Source organism: Callospermophilus lateralis, chromosome 14 (assembly GCF_048772815.1).
Source record: "Callospermophilus lateralis isolate mCalLat2 chromosome 14, mCalLat2.hap1, whole genome shotgun sequence".
NCBI classification, from domain to species: domain Eukaryota; kingdom Metazoa; phylum Chordata; class Mammalia; order Rodentia; family Sciuridae; genus Callospermophilus; species Callospermophilus lateralis.
In genome coordinates, this window is record NC_135318.1 from 10,626,596 (window position 1) to 10,647,866 (window position 21,271).

At 34.7% G+C, this 21,271-nt stretch overlaps 1 protein-coding gene across 1 annotated transcript in view; it reads right to left on the reverse strand.

Annotated features, from left to right (window-relative positions):
• The window catches only part of Nbas (NBAS subunit of NRZ tethering complex), a 324,412-nt gene that overhangs the window by 203,213 nt on the left and 99,928 nt on the right, over window positions 1-21,271 (reverse strand). The gene's annotated exons all lie outside the window — the stretch shown is intronic.

Genomic DNA, 21,271 nt, shown 5'->3' on the forward strand with positions numbered 1-21,271 from the left:
ACATGTAAGATAAGAAGTTTATTATATGGTTTAATAAAAACACAGCTTTTCAGCAAGGCCATGCTTTCTAGCAAATATGTACCAGACATACTCTAAAAGCTTGAGTTCATATTTCTGAGTCAGATGATTTAGATGAATAACCTAATGATAGATTTTCATCAGCCACTACATAAAAATTTTTTATTTTCATGTCATCAATAATTAATACTTTATCACAAACCACTAAAATGTAAAATAAAAAGGGTCACGTTTGAACATAATGATGACGACAATGCTCACTCTTCCAACATAATGTTAGAGCAATGAATTGAGAGTGAGGGGGGAAATGAACCTAGCAAGCTATTATGCCTTTTCTAATTAAAGCAGACACGGTTCCTTAAGCTAACAAAAGGTTTTCTAAAGGAATTTCACAAAACTGTCACACACTGACATTTCTATTTTCTATATAAAGTACATATGAGATAGAACATCTATTATTACTAAGATGATTAGTAATAGTAGGGGACCCTCAGGAAAATAATATTTATTTGAAACTTGGAATCTAGAAAAAACTTTCGCTATCTTCACTGAACAAAAATGGATAAAATAACTATTTACAAAAATACATTAAAATCAAGTTCTGCTCAGAGACCAACTGTGAAAGGTAGACCCAGTGAGTACTTTGCTGCACTTTCAAGGACCGGCACCAACTATCCTGTGTCTAATGTGCTAACAGAACTGCTACTATTATTTTGTCTGCAGTGAAAACCAGCAACAATACTTATCCTTATCTTCGTCCAGTCCTGCCAACCTAATGTGGATGACATTAACTTCCTCATACTACAGTGAAATACTGTCCATCCTCATGAAGCTAACGAATGACAGTCTGTTTCAAACACACTAGATAGCTAGAATCCAAAGCTTACACTTTTCAGTAGCATATTATCCTGCCTCTAAAAAGGATGTAAGGGCTATAATCTAGCTCTCAAGTACCACTCCCCTATTTTATACATGGTAGGAACCACTCAAATTTAAGCACAGCAGCCTTTTCCCAATTTTATACAACCATGTGTATATCTCTTTACATGTGTAATTAAGATCATTTAATCTAAGATATGTAATACACTTTTATGAAACTAACTTCTACCCCATTCCTCTTAATCTTAGATCTGATGATCAATGTTATAAAAATGAAAACATTGTGCTATTTTCTAACAAATGGTTCCATGAAACCAATTTTAAGAGTCTAAAGTGCTTGCTTAAAAAGTATCAAAACTTCTTTATTTTCCTTCAAATCACAGAATTTAAGAAATAATCAAGAGCCAGGCATGATGTGGCATGTCTGTATAACCCAGTGATTCAGGAGACTGAGGCAGGAAAATTGCAAATTCAATACCAGCTGGGAAACTTAGCAAGATTCTGTCTCAAAGATTAAAAAGGGATGGGGGTGGCTCGGGTTGTGGCTCAGCAGTAGAGCACTCGCCCAGCACAAGTTAGGCCCCGAGTTTGATCCTCAGTACCACATAAAAATAAATAAGAGTGAGAAAAAAGGGGGGGATGGGGAATAGAACCCCTGAGGGGTTCAATCCCCAGTACCCCCCACTACAGAGACAGAAAAAAAATTCTTAAAGAGCAAATTTTTGTTTTTATTGTCAATTGTTATATTCTTAGTATCTAAAATAGTGCCTGCTCTTCAACAGACTCTAAAAACAATACATGTTGATTGACTTAAATAATCGACAACAAAATTTTTAAACTGATCATGAGCATCAATCAAGACTGGAGTATGACAATGAAAGGGAACAGTTTGTTCATAAGAACCAGATATGCCAAGGAGGTGTGCTTCTATAGCAGGGAATCTATAGATTTAGGAATGATCATAAGGATGCTTTCCTAAGACATTATCAAACTGATGGAAGGGCAAGCTCTATAGGTTGAGTATCCCTTATCCAAAACACTTGAGACTGAAGTATTTGATCACTAAGTTCTGCAGATTTTAAATTTTTTTTTTTTTTTTTTTTAACACAAGAATTATCAGGTAAGCATCCAAAAAATTTTACATTTTGAAGTACATCCAGTTTCAGATATTAGATTACAAAATTACAGACGTAAAGCCCATACTGATGGATACCTCATTGTACTTCAATTTTAAAAAAAGAAACTTAAGAATATACATTTCAGGCTCTCAGTTGTAGAGTGCTTGCATAGCACATAAGAGGCAGTGGGTTCAATCCTCGGCAGCACATAAAAATAAAGTATAAGTCTTATGTCCATCTACAACTAAAAAAACTAATATACATTTCTCTGAAACTCAACATTCTTCATACTTCAAAATAATTGGTTCTAACATTGCATATGCAAAAATACCCAAATTTTAGTTATACTTTCATACAGAATGATAGAATGCTTAATTCAGAGTAAACCTTTTCACTAATTCTGTTCAGACCTAAAATATAAATCACATAAGTCAATTACTAGACAATTCCAATCCAAATAAACCTAGAAATCATACTGCAACTCTCACAGAACTACAGAAAGTTTGGTTATTTGCAAAACATACAGTATGAATCCAAAGTTCCCAGAACACCCAAAACTTCATATACATATACTTCGTTTCATCTCAATCTTCTATTTTCTACTTAGTGCCAAAATTTAATTATATCATGCCCACCCACCCCCCCAAAAAAGAATTACATAGTAAACTGAAATTATCTTTTTACAATAGCTACTTTTGTTTAATTTTAGAATTCTTCATATTAGAAATGCTGCTCATTGTTCTATTCTGAAAATAACTGTTGGTTTCATTTGAAGGTAACATTTATCTGAGAAATGTAACAAGTTCTGTTACATTCAACAATACCCTCCCAATGATTTCTCACACTAAATGTTATTTGAAGGAAAATTTATCAAAAAATAAACTTCCCAGAAGCTCTGTCCTATGCTTTGGAAACAAAAGACTAAGTAGACAATTGCCACCTTTTATACATTAGTTTTAAGATCGAGTTATATTTCTATTATTTAACAAAGAATAAAATGTTCCGGTAAATTCAGCACACAAAAAGTAACAATAATTTGGGCCTATGTGTGTAACTGCACTACAGTTGCCGTTGCTGGACAAGTTGAACGAATCTGAAACTCGATGGAAAAACCAAAGAGCTGCTGATCTACCCTAGTGCCAAGATGGAAGAAAGCTGCCCAATGACATCCTTCATGGTGTTCTTCTACATCAATGAGGTTCAGTTTCATTACTTATTAACTTACAAAACAGCAGAAGTAGCAATTATTGAGAGAAGGAGGGGAGCAATGCTCTATAATTTTGATAATCTGCTTCCCATTACCAACTTAATCTCTGGGACACAGCTGCCTCATCTATGTAGTAAATACTATAAAAGTATCTGCCCCAATAAAAACAAGACAAAAGCAAATATTTCCTCAGATTCTAATTCATAATAATTAAGAGTATGCTCTTAATAATGTAATCCTGATGTCAGAACTGTGGTTCTACCCTGCATGGCTTGATGAAATTATTTAACCAGCCTGTGCCTTAATTTCCTACTAAAATAGCAGTAGTAACAGGATAGGAAAGGTTACATTAGTACATATAAAAACCTTAAAATACCACTTAGCATACACTAAATATTCAATGTCAACAAAGAAGTATCTTTTCATAAGTAGCAAGTAAGACACACATGACTGTTAACATCTCAAGATGTACTTTATGATAAATAACACATTAATAATTTCAAAAGATGGTGATTTTCACAAATATCTAAAAATTACAATAAACTCTGATCCAATCCTGAGTAAAATGACACCAATATATTATCAGTAATTAGAAAATATAAGTTGATTTATGAGGTAGAAATGGCAATTTCCAAAAGATATTGTCTCCCTCCTAAATGCTCAAAAACAAGTTTAAAAACAAGTTTTTAACCATGATTGAAGTATGGGGGCAGGAGATATAGCTCAGTTGGCAGAGTACTTGCCTAGCATACACAAGGCCCTGGGTTCAATCCCCAGCAACACACACACACACACACACACACACACACGGAGAGAGAGAGACAGAACTAGTTTTAAAAAGCATTAAAGTTTAAGGAAAAGGCACAAACTCCAGGGAGTAGTGGCCACAGAATCTCCCAGAAAAAGTCAGTAAAATAACTGACAGATTTTTTTTTTTATAAAAGATGATTAACGTCAATACAACAAGGGACAACATATGAGAAGTCACTAAAATGAAAACTGGCCCCATCCACCATTACTCCCACCTTCATCTTAGAGCAATGACTCTAATTTTGAACAAGAGACACAGAAAGTCCTCAAAATATAAAAGGATGCCCATGCTTATTATAAGCAAAACTATTAGAGGAAAAAAAAAAAAAGATGTACTCAAACCCCATTCAGCAGCCTTTCACTTTAGCAATAAGCTACCAAAAAACATAAATAAGCTACAATGACCAAAGAAAAGTCTCCCAAACAATGTACTCATGCTTATATTTAGCATCTAGTGTAAGGCATGTAAGACATTCATAAACGTGTGTTTTATTTTTGTAATGACACTCATTTGTAATATTTAACCAATGGAAAACAGGGGCTTAACTTAAAAGTGTTGAATTACAACTTTAATTTATGGTATTTATTATTTCATTCAATGAGGGAGAATACACATTATATGTGATTATGTTCCTTTCAAAGATCTGAGATCTAAGAGTCAACTAAGGATTGATGAAGACCATCGTCATACAGGGAGGCAATTTTCCAGTAGGGAGGGATGTAAGAGATCAGTAAATTTCATTTCCTATCCTGTTACTCAGACCAACACAGAACCAATGGAGAGAATAATAGTGAGGCCCCTTATTTAAGATTATTGAGGGGAAAAAAAAAAAACTTCCAGGACCAAAAAAAAAAAAAAAAATTACATCTAAAATTTATCAACTACAGAACTACTGCAATGTACCAAAATATTCATGAACTGTATCAGTGTACATTAACCATGACCCTATGTGGGTTTGTATGGCTAATGGAATTTGAACAAAAGGATTAGAGAAGAATATTTTTATATCCTTTTCATTCATATAACCAAAAAATGGAATTACAGCTATGCAGACCACAAGTTATAGGAAGACTGTGTTTACTGTAACCTATTAAAATATATGCATATTCTCACCTCTAAGACCTATGCTGAATAAGCATTTTACACACTATGAAGCTATCCAACTTTGTCCAGCCTAATATTTATATAGCACTTATGACAATGAACACAAATATAAATCATTAATTATAGGTATAAACTCAGAAGCCTTGAGACACAATATTATCTTTCTTTACAGTAAATGTAGGCACAGAAACACCAAACTACTTGTCCAAAGTCACACAGCTAATAAGATGCAGATAGAATTTGAGCCTAGGAAATCTATCCCAGAGTCTATCCTGAATCATCCTGACATCCTACCTATCTGTATTCCACCTTTTCTTTTAATTCCATCTTTCTTTCAAGCCATCCACAGAATTCCAGCTTCCTACAGATGATTCTACAACCATTCAGATTACTTTCTTTTTCTACATTCTTACTCCTTTCATCTGGACAACTTATGTGGCATTTTACTCTTTTGTAGTTTTATAATTCAAAGGTGGTATTCTCCATTTTCCTGGAGTTCTTAACTATTATTTCATCAATTTCCTAGCCTATATTTTTGTCTCCCCACTGAAAGTAAATATGCTTTCTGGTAAATACCTGTTTGCAACCATCGCAAATCCTGGTAATATTATAGACATAGTAATAATATGTGAATGACAATTTTAACTTATATGTAAGTTTAATTTATACATTTAGTGATTAGTTATTACATGGTTTATACAAATAAGTGTGTAGTTTTATTAACGATGAAATGTTAGTCTATATAAATGTTTAATTTGTGGTTGAGACTTAATACCTCAACTACAAATACTCCATAAGATACATACTAGAATTATAGATTTGTAGATATGTAACCCACATAAGTTCAAAAATTACCATTATTGAATGATTACAAGAATGATCAGTAGGAATAGATCTACTGATATACTCTTAATTCTACAATAGGTGGTCTCAAAAGAACTAGAAAGATAAAATTAAAATCAAGCTGCACAAATTTACCAGTCCATATAAATGTCAGTTTACAGAGACCACTACATAGCTAAAACCACTGGATTACATATAGCACTTTCAAAAATATTTATCTCACTGCTATTTTATTTGTATAATAAGGGTACTTTATACTCAACATATAAGACATAGGAGATCCTTAGTGATTCAACCAACTTAGTTTCCTTAAGAAAATAATCATTGCACTCTTCTAACTTTTAAAGAGTTCTCCAATGATAAAAAATAGATACTTCAGAAAACAATGGCAACAGAAAATAACATGGATACAAAATACTCAAAAATAGAAGCACATAATGACAACATTGTAACACTATTTAAATGGATATAAAGGTAATATGACTCATGATATACATTATCATAATATTCATTTTCACTGTGCCAATCAAACATACTGTTCATTAGAAGAAAAAAATCCGAAACTTCTAATGTTCTGGACATGCTTACCAGACTTCCTTTCATGTTATTAACCTTGTATGTGTTTCTTGGATGCTGTCATCACACTGTATTATAATTATTTATGTGTCTTGCTCCTTTACTAGACTATAAGATCCTTCAAAGCTTTGTTTGTATCCTTGATGCAATACCCACCATTCATTAAAACCTCACTATAAATATTTAACAAAAGAATGAACAGACTGAAGACTAGATGGAAGAATAAAAAAAAAAAATGCCCCTAAGCCATAGGATTATTGATAGTTCATGATCAATATGCTTTCCTTGCAGCTAAAGAGTTAATCTATTTAAGGTTTTTTCAAACTTTTCTAATTTAAAATTTAAGATTTCTAGAATTGACTCCCTTATCTTACACTCGGGCCATCAGCAACAACCCAGTACTCTGAAAGGTCTGTATATGAGCATACACGAGCACTGAGACATGGAATGTCCTAAGCTGTTAATAAGCAGAGTAGACAGTTTGTTTTCTCTGAGATGTTGCTGTACGAGTTCGTTTACAGCCTCACTAATGAATTATCAGAGTCTTAGTCAAACTGTACTGTAGACTGCCACCTTGAAAAAATTAAGGTCCAGGAAATGAGGGTGAGGTTTTGGTGTCATTCCCACAAACGTGGCTAGAAAGACAGTGGTCTAGGTACTTTCAGTACAAGTACTTCCAACATATCCCTATTGTTGATGAAGTTCACAGAGACTGGAGACAGATGGGAGCAAAAAAAAAAAAAAGTAGTAGTAAATAGAACTCATAGTATTATGTAAATTTAAATTACACAACATTTATTTGCTCATCACACCTTTAAACTGTTAAACGTTTAACAGAAATGCAGATCTTATACTTAAGGAACAAAAATAGGAAAATAAATACTACTATGTAAGTTAGTGTAGGAGACAAAGTGGTATTAGTGTTCAAAGAAAAATACTTTTAGAGGCAGAATGAAATACAAAGGTACAAAAAAGAACTAAAGATATGTATGCTTATCTCTTTGAGAACCCATCCATTAAGATCCATGAGAGTTCACACATACTGTATACCCTCCAAGATGCGTGTGGCTGACAACCTGTGATGGTGGCAATTCAAAAACAGCACATCTCTACTCAATACACTGCAGTTTTGCCAGTTTGTTGTTAGTAGCAACAGAAAATTCTGTGTATCAAAATAGACTGAATGTTACAACTGCCAGAACACAAAATCAGTGAAACAGTACACGAAGTGGTATGCAAATTGACCCTGGAATAAAAACAAGTGCCAGGTAATCCACAAGAAAAGATCTTCTTTCACCTGCGTAGAAATGCAGATTTTTCAGACTAAGGAAAAGCATTAACCTGTTCCAAATTCAGAGCGCACAGAGAAGTGAAACTTAGGCACACAGAGAAAAGTGGCTGGTGAAACTTCTAGTTTGATTACATCAGTCAACACATTATGGAAAAGGATAAAGTATGCTCCATAACAGGGATAGAGACTCACCCTTTAGATAAAACAAAGCTAAAGGAAACAGATGAACAAAAGAAATATCAGCTCAGAAAAGCTAAATTAAAACACTAAAACAGAACTTCTGTTTTAAGCCAAAATAGAGCATGAAGCAACAGAACACCAATAAACCTCTTGGAAAAAACACACACACACACACACACACCCACCCCAAATACATCAAACACCAACACACCAGGCAGTGCAGGGTAATGACAACTAAGGGAAAGTGAGTTCTACAATACTCCAACTCCAGATCACCACCCAAACAGAGGCCACAGACCACAGGACAAAAAGCAGGGAGCAGATCCATACAGAGCCAGGCAATCCTTCTGAGTTGAGGAGACAGGGTTTGAAACTCAGCAAGCCAAAGCAGCTAATAATCCATAGATAACAGGGCATAGAAGAAAGATTCTGCACTATGAAAGCAAACTCTGAAGATCCTCCAAAGTCTGTGAGCAAGTCATGTACTCAAAAGCTCTGATCAGCCCACACCTGTGAATATGTAAAGAACCAAGCAAAAGGAACAGAAGGAACTGTAGCTTTCACACAAAGTCAGAAATAGCCTGAGTTCCCACCAGTCAGAATGGAAAAATAATAATTTACAGGGTATCAGTATGTAGAGGAGCATCACCTCAGCCTTGACTGAAGGCTATTCTGTTCCCACACAGCAAACCTAAAAAGCAAGCCTCAAAAGGATCATGTCCAAGCAACTTAGCTGTACCCCAGAAGAAAGCCTCAATACACATGTATCACCCACCCCAGTCATATTAAATTCACGATGTCAGCCAATGAATCAAAAATTGCCAGGAATGTACAAACTAAAAAGCTTCTCCTCAGCAAAAGAAACAATCACTGAGGTTAAGTAGAGAGACCACAGCTTGGGAACAAATTTTTACCATTTGCACATCAGAGTACTAATCTCTAGGGTATATAAAGAACTCAAAAAGCTAAGCACCAAAAAAATAGTCCAATCAATAAATGGGCCAAGGACCTGAACAGACATTTCCCAGAAGATGATATACAATCAATCAACAAATATATGAAAAAATGTTCATCTTTGCTAGCAATTAGAGAAATGCAAATCAAACCTACTCCAGTCAGAATGGCAGCTATTATGAAGACAAACAACAGTAAGCGTTGGTGAGGATGTGGGGAGAAAGGCACACTCATACATTGCTGGTAGGACTGCAAATTGGTGCAGCCAATATGGAAAGTAGCATTGAGATTCCTCGGAAAACTGGGAATTTAACCACCTTTTGAACCCAGCTATCCTATTCCACCGCCTGTACCCAAAGGACTTAAAAACGGCATACTACAGGGACAGAGCCACATCAATATTATAGCAGCACAATTCACAACAGCTAAACTGTGGAACCAACCTAGATGCCCTTCAATTGATAAATGGATAAAGAAAATGTGGTATACATACAATGGAATATTACTCACCAAAAAGAGAATAAAATCATAGCATTTGCAGGTAAATGAATGGAGTTGGAGAATATAATGCTAAGTGAAGTTAGCCAATCCCAAAAACAAATGCCAAATGTTTTCTCTGGTAGAAGGAGACCGATTCATAGTGGAATTCGGAGGGGGAGCGTGGGAGGAATAAACTCTAGAAAGAGCAAAGGGGTGGGAGGGGGATAGAAAAGACAGTTGAATGAGATGGACATCATTACCCTAAGTACATGTATGAAGACATGAACGGTATGAAAATACTTGGTATACAACCAGAGGTATGAAAAATTGTGCTCTAAATGTGTAATATTAACTGTAATGCATTTTGCTCTCATATATAATAAATATATATTTATCCTAATTTATTTTGAAAAAATTGCCAGGAATGCAAAGACAGACAAAATAATGGCCCATTACCATAAGAAAATTTGTTTTTTGAAACAAATCAAGAAACACCATGAATGACATAAGCAGTAGCATAGAAAATAAATATATCCAGATCTACCAGGAATCAAAAACATCAGAAATGAAAAATATATTAAGATTAAATACACAAACAGCTATAAACAGCCATCAACAGCAGACACTGAAAGAAAGACTAATGTAGAAACTACCCAAAATAAAACACAGGGTAAGAATGACTGGGACAATTGAGCTGTGACATAAGATCAAGCAGCCAACACACATACAATTAGGGTCTGGAGGAGGCGGGATGGTATGTATTATTGGAAACAGAAGAGAGGGAAGGGAAAAAATAAATAGTATAAATAAGTTTCCTAAATTTGGTGAAATGTATAACCCCAGAAATTCAAGGAACTCCATAACCAAAAATTAGAACATGCAGAAAGCAACACTAAGAGACAGCATAATAAAATGGCTCAAAACCAATTATAAGTAAAATCTTAGAAGTACACAAATAAAATAAGACGAGAGAGAATAAAAGTAACAGATCTTTCATCAAAAGCAATGTGATCCAGGAGACAATGGGGTGACCCTTCTGATGCTCTGAAAGAATAAAACTAGCAAAGACAAAGTAATGGGGATTCAATGGAGCAAACTGTGGTATGTGCATTTATGAAATATGTCAAAATCAACTATTTATGACTACAACGCACTAATATTAAAATTGGCAGCATATTAGTCTATACTTAACATATCTTTCAAAACAGACAAAATACAGACTTCTTCAGACATAAAAACAAAGATGATTGCTCACCAGATCAGCCCTGTAGCAAAGTTAAAGAAAACCTTTCATGCAGAAAGAAATACCAGAAAAACATGAACTTCACAAGGCAATGGAGGGAAATGAAGAGCACTGGAAATGGTAAATGTGTAAATATAAAATACATTTTTAATTTAAAATTAATCATTAAAACAAAAATAAAATTTATAGTGGCATTCATCACACACATCAGACAATAAGTAGTTCAAAAGCCAGAAGGAAAGCTAAGTCCTTTAGGAATGTCTTACTTTATAAGTACTATTATTTGAAAGTGGTCTTTAAGAGTAGACTTTGCTTTCAGAGTTTAGGTATAACAGTCTTCAAAAACCACTTTAGTGTTTAACAGAGAAAACTAACATTGTTATGGAATAGCAGTTCTCTAGGATGAGGTGACCAAAAGCAGAAAACAGAGGGATGCTGGTAATACCATTTAATTGTCTTCACTGTGTGAAGATGTGTCAAGTTGTACATTTTCCTGTATCTGTAGTTCAATGAAAGTTAAACTTAAAAAAAAAACACTTGACTATTTAAAATAAGGCTTTATTCTATAGTTTTATCAGTAATCTGGAATGTCAGATCTCTTGCCAGCAAAGGGGCACTGACCCAGATTTAAAAAAAAAAAAAAAAAAATCAAACCCTCAAAGACATCAGGAAGAAATAATTCATCTATTAAGAGTTGCTAAGACAATATTTGCAATGGGTAATTTACAAACAACAGATTTATTTTTAGAGTTCTGGATTCTGAGAAGTCTAAGAAGCAGGTGGGCTTGGTGTCTCGTGAAAGGGCCAGTCTCCATTTAAGATGCCCCTTACTGCTGTGTCCTCTAGAGGGAGAAACACTTCATCCTCATATTATGGAAGGGAAGGAAAGGCAAGAAGGTACTGTCTTCAATCTCGAGTTTCTAGCAGGGCACAAATCCCATCCGTGAGGGCAGAGCCCTCAACTGAATCACTTCCCAAAGGCCACATCTCATGCTGTTGTACTGGAGATTGCATTTCAATGTGCATTTGGGACATGGCACCATCATTCAAACCATAGTCATTCCCCATTTTTCAGTTCTTTTTATTCCATCTTTTTGCAAGCCTATTTAATACACCTAAAACTAAAAGGAATCTATAAAATGATATTCCCATCAATATCTACAAAAGAAATATTGCGGCTACTGCCCTAACAATATCCTCTATTTTAACTACCATTGATATTTATTGAACATCACACTTGAATCATAAAAAAGATTTCACGGAAGTATGTGGCCAGCAACTCTCAGAACCGAATCACATGCCCACATTTCTAACTACAAGCCAGTGCTCGTTCCAGGATACCATACTATCAATTCTCCTCAAATATATGTCTACACATGTCAAGTAATTCCAATATTTATGTATGCCCTGGGTGTTTTAATAGTTTTATGTACATTATCCAAACTTTTGGGATCAAATGAAAGGGGAACAAATGGAGTTAAAACATTTCTTAAAATATTGCATATATTTTTCTACACAACAGCAATTTAATTTTTAATACCATTTTTCTTATTACAATCCTTAAACAAGCTTGCGAATATCAAAAATTGGAAAAAGTGTCTCCCAGGGTTATTTGTATGTTAATTAAACATAGTCTGATAAAGATACTTGCTGTTACAGACAAGTAATTACATATTAATGAAATCTTTAATGGCAAAGACTGATCAAAAAGAATTATGGGGACTATGTTGCTGCAGCAATTCAGCCATTCAGAATATGTTGTTGCTTACTTAAAGGTTATATGTTCTAAAATTATTGGTCAAGATACTTAAGTTTAGAAGAAAACTGAATAAAAGGAAGATCTTATTTCCATGAAGAGTATCATTTGTATCACTCAGTATTGCTGCATCTGGTAACAGCCTGATTTAAAGGAAATACATCAATGGGGCGGGGGGGGGGGGGGAGGCCAAAGTTGCGGGGAAGTGCCTCCTCATAACTTTTTGAATGAAAGCAGTAACTTCAAACTGTACTAAACTACATTAAAAACACTTGATAGGGCTAGGGCAGGGGCTGTAGCTCAGGGGTAGAGCAATTGCCTCACATATGGATGGCACTGGATTTGATCCTCAGCACCACATAAAAATAAAGATTATGTCCATGTACAACTTCAAAAACAAATTAAGTTAGAAAAAACATTGACAAGCACTATATCCATACTAAACAGAATGTGGTAAGTATTAAAATAACTCTACATTTCAGAACATATTTTACTAATGCCTTTCAAATGTTTTGCCCCAACAGCAAAATAATCCCTTTACTGCATATTTCAGGATATGCTGTAAGAGCTACATGTGAAAGACGAAATGAGGCTGTAAACTAAAGAGGCAAATGTTCTATACTCAATCCTGAAATGTTTGACTAAAAGGGAAAAACAAATTAATCAATATACCTTCGTTTCTTTGGCCTTCATCAGAGTTCCAGACACTTAATAATATCAACACACTTTCAAGCCCCAGAAAAATTACTTTCTAATAGATTAGTGTAATTTCTGATAAAGGAGACAGAAACTAAGTCCATTTTTCCTTTAAATTGATAAGACAGAATTAATTTAGTCAAAATCTAAAGTGTCACCATGCCAGGAGTTGTGAAAACCAACTACCCAAACCACTAGCCCCAGTCCCTGGTTCTGAAGGTTGACTATAAAGCAGGTCTTTCCCTTTTTTGGATTCCAAAACTGATACACGCCATTTTGTAAAAAGTGGTCTGTGTACTCTATCGATGATCACCTCCAAAACAAAATACAAAGCCACATTATTCTTTGATCATAGCAACTCAAAAACAAACTATACAAATGGGAATTAAATTTTTATTAGGTAACAAATTTGACTTAAATTTTATAAGAGAAATTCTTATGTTTCCCTTGAGACTGACAACCAAAAAGTAAGAAGTGAATACAATAGTCTAATCCTTCTATAATTATTTCATTATTCAGCCTATAATTGAGGTGATACCTCATTTCAAAAACAAAATTAGGGTGAGAATACTCAAAAATTGCTTTTAAAGTTTTCAAGGAATAAGTATTGATGAACAGGACTAGGCTACATAAAACCATGAATAAAGAGATTTGTATTTAATTTTTGGAAATCCTCTGTACTAACTCAATCTCAACCAGTGAATTGGAAACATCTGTACCCTTGTCAATCAACAATATAATTATCAACCATTATTACAGTCATGCACTATATCCACAGCACTTTATTAGGAGATACACATCTCATTACAAAAAAAAACTGCCACAAGATATGACAACCTGTATAGACAAAATATTCTCCATACTGATCTCCAGAAGTTTTAGTTTTGGGTGAGTGACAGTAACTATCAGTAAGGACAAAATTATGCAAAACTTCACACCCAATGATACTTCCCAGGGGCCCTGAATTTTCTGTTGCATTACGTGGGACAGAATGCGCAAAAGGGGCAAAGGCCCAAGCAAAGCAAGAATGATTTATGATTAACAAGAAAATGCCAGAGACAAATGCAGTTCAAGTCAGCACAGCACAATGAGGGCCTAGTTCTGCAGGTGAAAGGGAACTGGCTTATCATGCAATGTACCATACTGTTTTTGCAAGGTTGTTCTGAAAAAGTGGTTTTTATGTTCCAGGAAAAGAGCAGCTTCTGAATATCTGGACTAGTATACTCCGACATGAGCTTAGGATGGCATCCTATGTGACCTAAGCCAGTGCTGACAGAATTTTCACACTGTCACTATTTTTAGCTTTGATGATCTTATAAGTTACCATGGAACTAAAGCACAGAAAATAATTAGTGCTGACTCCACAGATAACTCATAAAGGAAAATGGAAACTTCTAAAATACACTCACAATTCACTGAGTTATAGTCCATCTAGATGTTACAGCATATTTTTCATCTTTCAATCACCAAATAATCTAACAAGTTTATTTATAAGCAAATACATTGCAAAGTTCCGAGAGTACGTTTTTGGGGATGATGTTAAGAATATAATTATTCTTAACTCTATTCTATTTCCATTTAAGTTTGTCACTTGCACTATAAATTCTGCAATAATCCCAAATACACAAAATACAATTCAGTCTTTTCCTATTGGTTCTGGAGATAATCCAGGAATATATCATAGTGAGTAATAATTCTTATCTAGTAAATATCTAAGAACCAAAGAATTGTACTATCAACATACATAGATCAACAGAGTTTATTTCCACACATTAAAAATAAATGAAGTCTACGGGCCGAGGTTGTGGCTCAGCGGTAGAGCACTTGCCTCGCACGTGTGAGACCCTGGGTTCCATCCTCAGCACCACATAAAAAAATAAACCAAGTGAAATAAAGGTGCTGTGTCCAACTACAACTAAAAAATAAATATTAAAAAATTTAAAAAAAATAAAGTCTATATACAATGTTGTAGTATCTTGGAGTGCATTTTCAAACAGAAAAAGACATTAGTCTAAAAAAAATACTGGTGAATTCCAATAAACCTTTGGTGAGTTCATCTCTTCTGTTTTTAAAATGGAAATTTGCTCCCACAAACTGATACATTAGGTAACTTAAGTGTAACAGATTTCACGTTTACACATGCACAACTGCATCCCCAGGAAGCATCCCATGAACACTGGACCCAGCTAAAGCAAGCCAGATCAGACTCCCCCACATCCACCAGCTAGCTCAGTGAAGTGATCCCATCCACATCTTGTGTTAAAACTTTCCATCAGATTTCTGTCGCCCTCCTGGCTCCCACTTTCCAACTCACAAAGCACAACTCTTCTGATACCTACTTCCACAATAAGATGCCCTTCACATGTTTTTCAAGGTAAAGGTCCATATTTGCACATTTATTTCTTAACTATTAAGTGTGTAAAAACTATGTTAACATTTTTGTGCACTAGGACAAAGTTAAGAAGCTAACAAAGTGCCACTAGCCCCATTTCCTTAATATTCCGTGTAGTTTTTACTGAATGATTCCACACAGTGCAATATTTAGAAATGCATGCACCACATTATTGCAGAACTGACCATATGTGGTAGTCTATATTTGACCAATGTGTTATGACTAAAGGAATGGGAAACTAGGTGAAGAGTACCATTTTTCCCACAACAATGTGTTTTATATATTGTTTTATTTGTTTTAATTAGTTATACATGACAGTAAAATGCATTTATGTACTCTGATATATATAGATGGGATATAATTTCTTATTTTTCTGAGTGTATATTGTTGCAGAATCACATTGGTCATGCAGTCATGTACATACAGTAAATGGTTGGGAGTTGGAGAATAAGACAATCCAACAAAACCAAAGGCCAAATATTTCCTCTAGTATGTGGATGCTAATTCACAATAAGGAGGGGGTACTAGGGAAGAATAGCGTTACCTTAGATTAGGTAGAGGGAAGTGACAGGAGGGGAAGGGAGGGGATATGGGGAGTGGAAAGATAGAATGAAAGTAACTTTTGTAAATGTAAAATCATTCCAATAAAAAGTCTAAAACAATAAATATACAAACTATATAAGTATATGAGACCAAACTTTAGTACAAAATTCTGTGTTATAATAACTGCTAACAATTCAATACCATTTACTTTATATAAACCACTGCAAACAGTGCTTGGTATTAATTCTTTAATCATTCTTACAACACTGGAGTAAGAGCTATAATCATACCCATGTTACAATGAAAAGACAGTGGTACAGTTGAGAAACTAACCCCAAATCATGACTCTAGGCAGGTAGTAGGTGCCCTTACCACTATGCTACATTATTTCCACAAACAAATACAATTTAAAAAAAAAAAAAAAAAAAAAAAAACCACTGTATTCATCATACTGGAAAGATTTCACTCAAAAAGAAGGCTAAAATGAAAAAAAAAACTATAAACTAAAAAGCTATAAACATTGATATGGCTATGTCACTAGAGTATGCCAATTTTAAGTTCTTTAGGAATAGACCAAGGAGTGGGGTAGCTGAATCAAATGGTGGTTCCATTCCAAGTTTTCTAAGGAATCTCCACACTACTTTCCAAAGTGGTTGCAGCCATCTGCAATTCCCACCAGCAATGTACCTTTTCCCCACATCCTCTCCAATACTTATTATTGCTTGTGTTCTTGTTAACGGCCACTCTGACTGGTGTGAGATGAAATCTTAGTGTAATTTTGATTTGCATTTCTCCAATCACTGAAGATGTTAAACACTTTTTCCACATATTTGTTGATCGTTTGTGTATCTTCTGAGAAGTGTCTGTTCAGTTCCTTAGCCCATTTATTATTTTTTTGTATTAGGTTTATTGAGTTCTTCATATATCCTGGAGATTAACATTCTGATGCACTTGTGATAAAAATTTGCTCCCATACTTTAGGCTCTCTCTTCACCTCAATAATTATCTCCTTTGCCGAGAAGCTTTTCAGTTTGACTCAATCACATTTATTGATTTTATTTCTTGCACTTTAAGCCCCCAACTTCCTTAACAAGACTCCTAATCTGACATGAAGATTTGGGCCTACCAAAAACCTAACCTGAAATGTGCAATCAGCACAAAAAAAAATTATGATTTTCCACTTTTTATAATCTTTATTACCATGATCGAGGGCACTAACAAAAAATAAGAAATATCACCTTTTTTACTTTAAAGGGGCAAACTAAAATATAAAGTGTAAACATTTTATAACAATGATTAAGAATTGGTACCTTTTCACTAATGATGAAAAATGTTATTCAAGGTTTTACAAAAGTTGGTCACATTTCAATGTCAAATACACAAGAAACAAAAAGTGACATTATAATACACAGAATAACACATACCATAGAAATCTCCCAGCCATCGTATCGACACAGTTTAGATCAAAATTGATCAAACTTTGGTTAGATGTCAAAGTACATGTTTTGCCAATGGAATCTCCAAACAGAACAACAGGTCAATTGCTGACATAACCCACTACTGGTTTCCAAATTTTTTATATAGCTTGAACTCTAAAATTTGAATTCTATCTACCATTCTGTGTACTGAATTTGTCTTAAGTGACTCATTCATTCAAAACCTACTGAGTTATTACTTCATACCAGGCACTGAGACTAAAGATGTTCATGGATTTTATATTCATTCATTCACAACTATTTACTGTACAACTGCAAAGTTTCAGGTGCTGTTCTGAGAGTACTAGGGAACAAAAAAATGCTTATCCTACTGAAGGAGACATTATAGAAAGGAAAACAGACAATAAGCAAAACAAACCAAATTAGTAATGTATGTTAGAAAACAAAAAGATATCAAAGAGAAGGATTTAAAGTGAGGGTAAAATTTTAAGCAAAAGAAAGCCAAGGAAAATCATATAAAGTAGAAAAGACAACCCTACAACATGTTAGGTGTAAATGATATGAAGAGAAAATATGGGGAAAATGTGATGGTGAAGTGAAAGCTGAGAGAAAACAGTGAAGGCCTTTTTGAAGAGGTGGCCTTGAGAGGTGAATGTAGTAAGAGATCCAGTGACATGAGGATATGGGAGAAGGTCATACCAAATCAAAAACCCCTTGGCAGAAGCAAATGTGGCATATTTAGGAAGCAGCAAGAGACCAGAGTGGTGGGAGTGGAGAGAGCTGGGGCTGTGCACAATCTTCCTGATAGCCACTCTGAATTTGGGCAGGTATACACTTAAAAGTGTAATGACTTACTTCAAATCAATTCCACATTATAATTGCAAAGTGTAAATGGAGGGAATGAAGGGAAAAAAAGTGGGATGAAGCCTAAGTGGTACCACTGAGTAATGCAGACTTCCACAAGAAAATCAGGGCGTATACACAGAAAGTTCAACGGCCATTCAAGGCAGTGGATAAGAAATTTCTACTGATTTATAAAGTATCCCTGATAACTCATGCTGATTAGAAACAGTTTTACTCATTTTGAAATCCCTCCCACAGTGCTAGGCCCACGTGAGGTACTCAGCAAATGGCGAGTGGTTATGTGTAGAAAAGTATTTGTGTGCCAATGTGTCAAACATTATGTTCATCAGACCTCACAGTTGTAAATGACTCAGAAAATGAATAACAAGTATCCAAAGAAGAATCCTCAAAAAAAAATCTCTAGACATATATTATTGATCTTTATGTCCCTTAGGGCAAGATTCTAAATGGAGAAAAGAACTTGGCAGTGGATTAAACAGAAATTGCACCTTCAGGTCAGTAGAACCTCGATAAGTACCTCTTATGTTAAGACTTCTCCCACGTTAGCAGGCATATTATCCGCAGCACACCCTTTAGCCTCTTTCTTAAATGGCACAAGGACCTACCTGTCCCATCAGTAAACACTGTGAAGTACTTGCTACCCAAGAACCATCCCATGCCCCTGGGTATCCAGAAATTAGGAAGGATGGTCTCTGTCTTTAGAATTAGGTTGATGTTCATTATAAGGGGAACCAAAGGGAGAAGGACAGAAAATGAAAAACCAAGTAAAAATTTTTGTACTATGAAGAATTAGAAGGATATAGGGAAAAGAATAATTTATAAAAAAATCACACAGAAGCAGTTATGCCTGAAGTCTAAGCATGGTTTTGCATTTAGTAAGTTAAATTGTAATAGAGTAGACATATTACCATTAAACCTATTGTTCTTTGCCACTTAACACTGTGAAAGACTTTCTGGAGAAACAAAAATTAACCAAAACAATCTGTATGTTTCTCAGTAGTTAAAAACAAATATAACTCAAGAACTTATATACAATCAGTCTCTTCGAAGTTTTTTTTAAATCTCGTATCCCAAAATAATGATGCAAAATAGCTTTAATACCAGGGCATGGGAAGCAGGGAGGAACGGGGCAAGACCAGGGAGTGATACTGGCCACATATTATATTGCGCGCAAATACAAATATGTAACAACAAATCCCATCATTATGGACAACTATAATATACCCATTAAAAATGTGGGGAGAAAAAAGGCTGGGGATGTATCTCAATGGTATAGTACCGCTGGTTTCAATCCCCAGTATGGGTTGGGGAGAGGGGGGGACCTTAATCTTCCAGTTACCCTCTGCTGAAATATAACTGAAGTCTTTATTGTAATTTAAATTAGTCCTCCAGTTAACATAAAGGACCCCCAAGGCATTCAAAGGTAATACAGCACTGGACATTGTGCAATTATTCTGCAAGCCAACTTTCAGGTTAAAATCATAAGTTTAAGCAATCACTAGAAAACAGTAACATTAAGTGCATTACATCTAAAAAGAAAATGTAATGGTATATGCACACATCAACATTACCTTTTAAAACAACATTAAGGAATAGTAGCCCTTTTTCCTAAAAATTTACAGCAAAAATAAGTCATCTCCAATCAAATTTATTTTGCAGAGGTAGAGAACAGAATTACATTCTAACTTATAAACACATTTAGAAAATACATTTACAATTCACTATACATATTTAAAAGTTGAAAATTATCAAAGTATCTCAATGTTTTTCTTCACTTTTACCTGAACAAAGATTTGCCTTTTAGTAATAAGAAAAATGCAAATAAGTAATTTTAAACATTCTTAGAGCCTGGTGACCTACAACTTTTAAAGCACAGATTAAAATCTAGGATATACCTATGTTGATTTTAACATGGTTCCAAGCCTCTATAAATCTCAGGAAAAACAAAATTATCTCGAGAACAGGTATAAGTAAGATGTGCCAAATGACTCTGCATATGCCGATCAACACCCAAGCCTAAAAATATTATATTTGATGAAGGGAGCAAGGGAAGCCAGATGATCCCCAACTTATGCAACATCCCTTAATATTGTAAGTTTCCAGTAGCTAGAGTTAATAACAATGATTTCAATGAGAACTATCAAAATCCTTCAGAGTGTTATAGTTTACAAGCAAATTTCGTATGTATCAATTCATCTATTACTAAAAAGAATGCTAGAGTAAGCCAGACAAGAACTGTTGACTCATTTTAAAGATAAATAAATTCAAAATCAGAAAAGATAAATCATGCATTTGATTTAGTGAGCCAGCTGACTACACGTTAAAGACCTCACAAATGGACATGTCCTGTTACTCTCCATTTGCCTTCTACCTCTATTCAGAACTGACCTAGCAAGGTATGCTCTGAACACCTCTTGTCCCTTGTGCCATTTGACCGGGAGCTAACATCACTAAACTGTACACTACTCACTTCAATCTCAAGATGCTGGCCTCCAGAAGAACATGAGGTGATAATATTAGAATGTAATATCTACATAGGCTTACAGTCTGTCACATGCCAAAATCCGATTATCAAATAAACTGACTTGAATTGTAATACGGAACATTAGTCTGGTAGTAACATGGTATTTCATATTTGTCCTTGTCTCTGGGAATTTCAAACGGAGACAAGGTTGTTGAGCAAAGCAGGATACAGATAGTCCTGGGTCCCTAATACTGTTAGAACTACAGGTTCAGTTTCTAAAATAGACAACTATTTCAAATTGATATTGTTATCCTAAAATTGTTTTTAAACAGTACATATTGTGAACATGGCAGTAAACCATGACTTTTAAAATTTTGTATTGAGTTCAAGTGGTCCTGTTATACTTTCAAGATTTA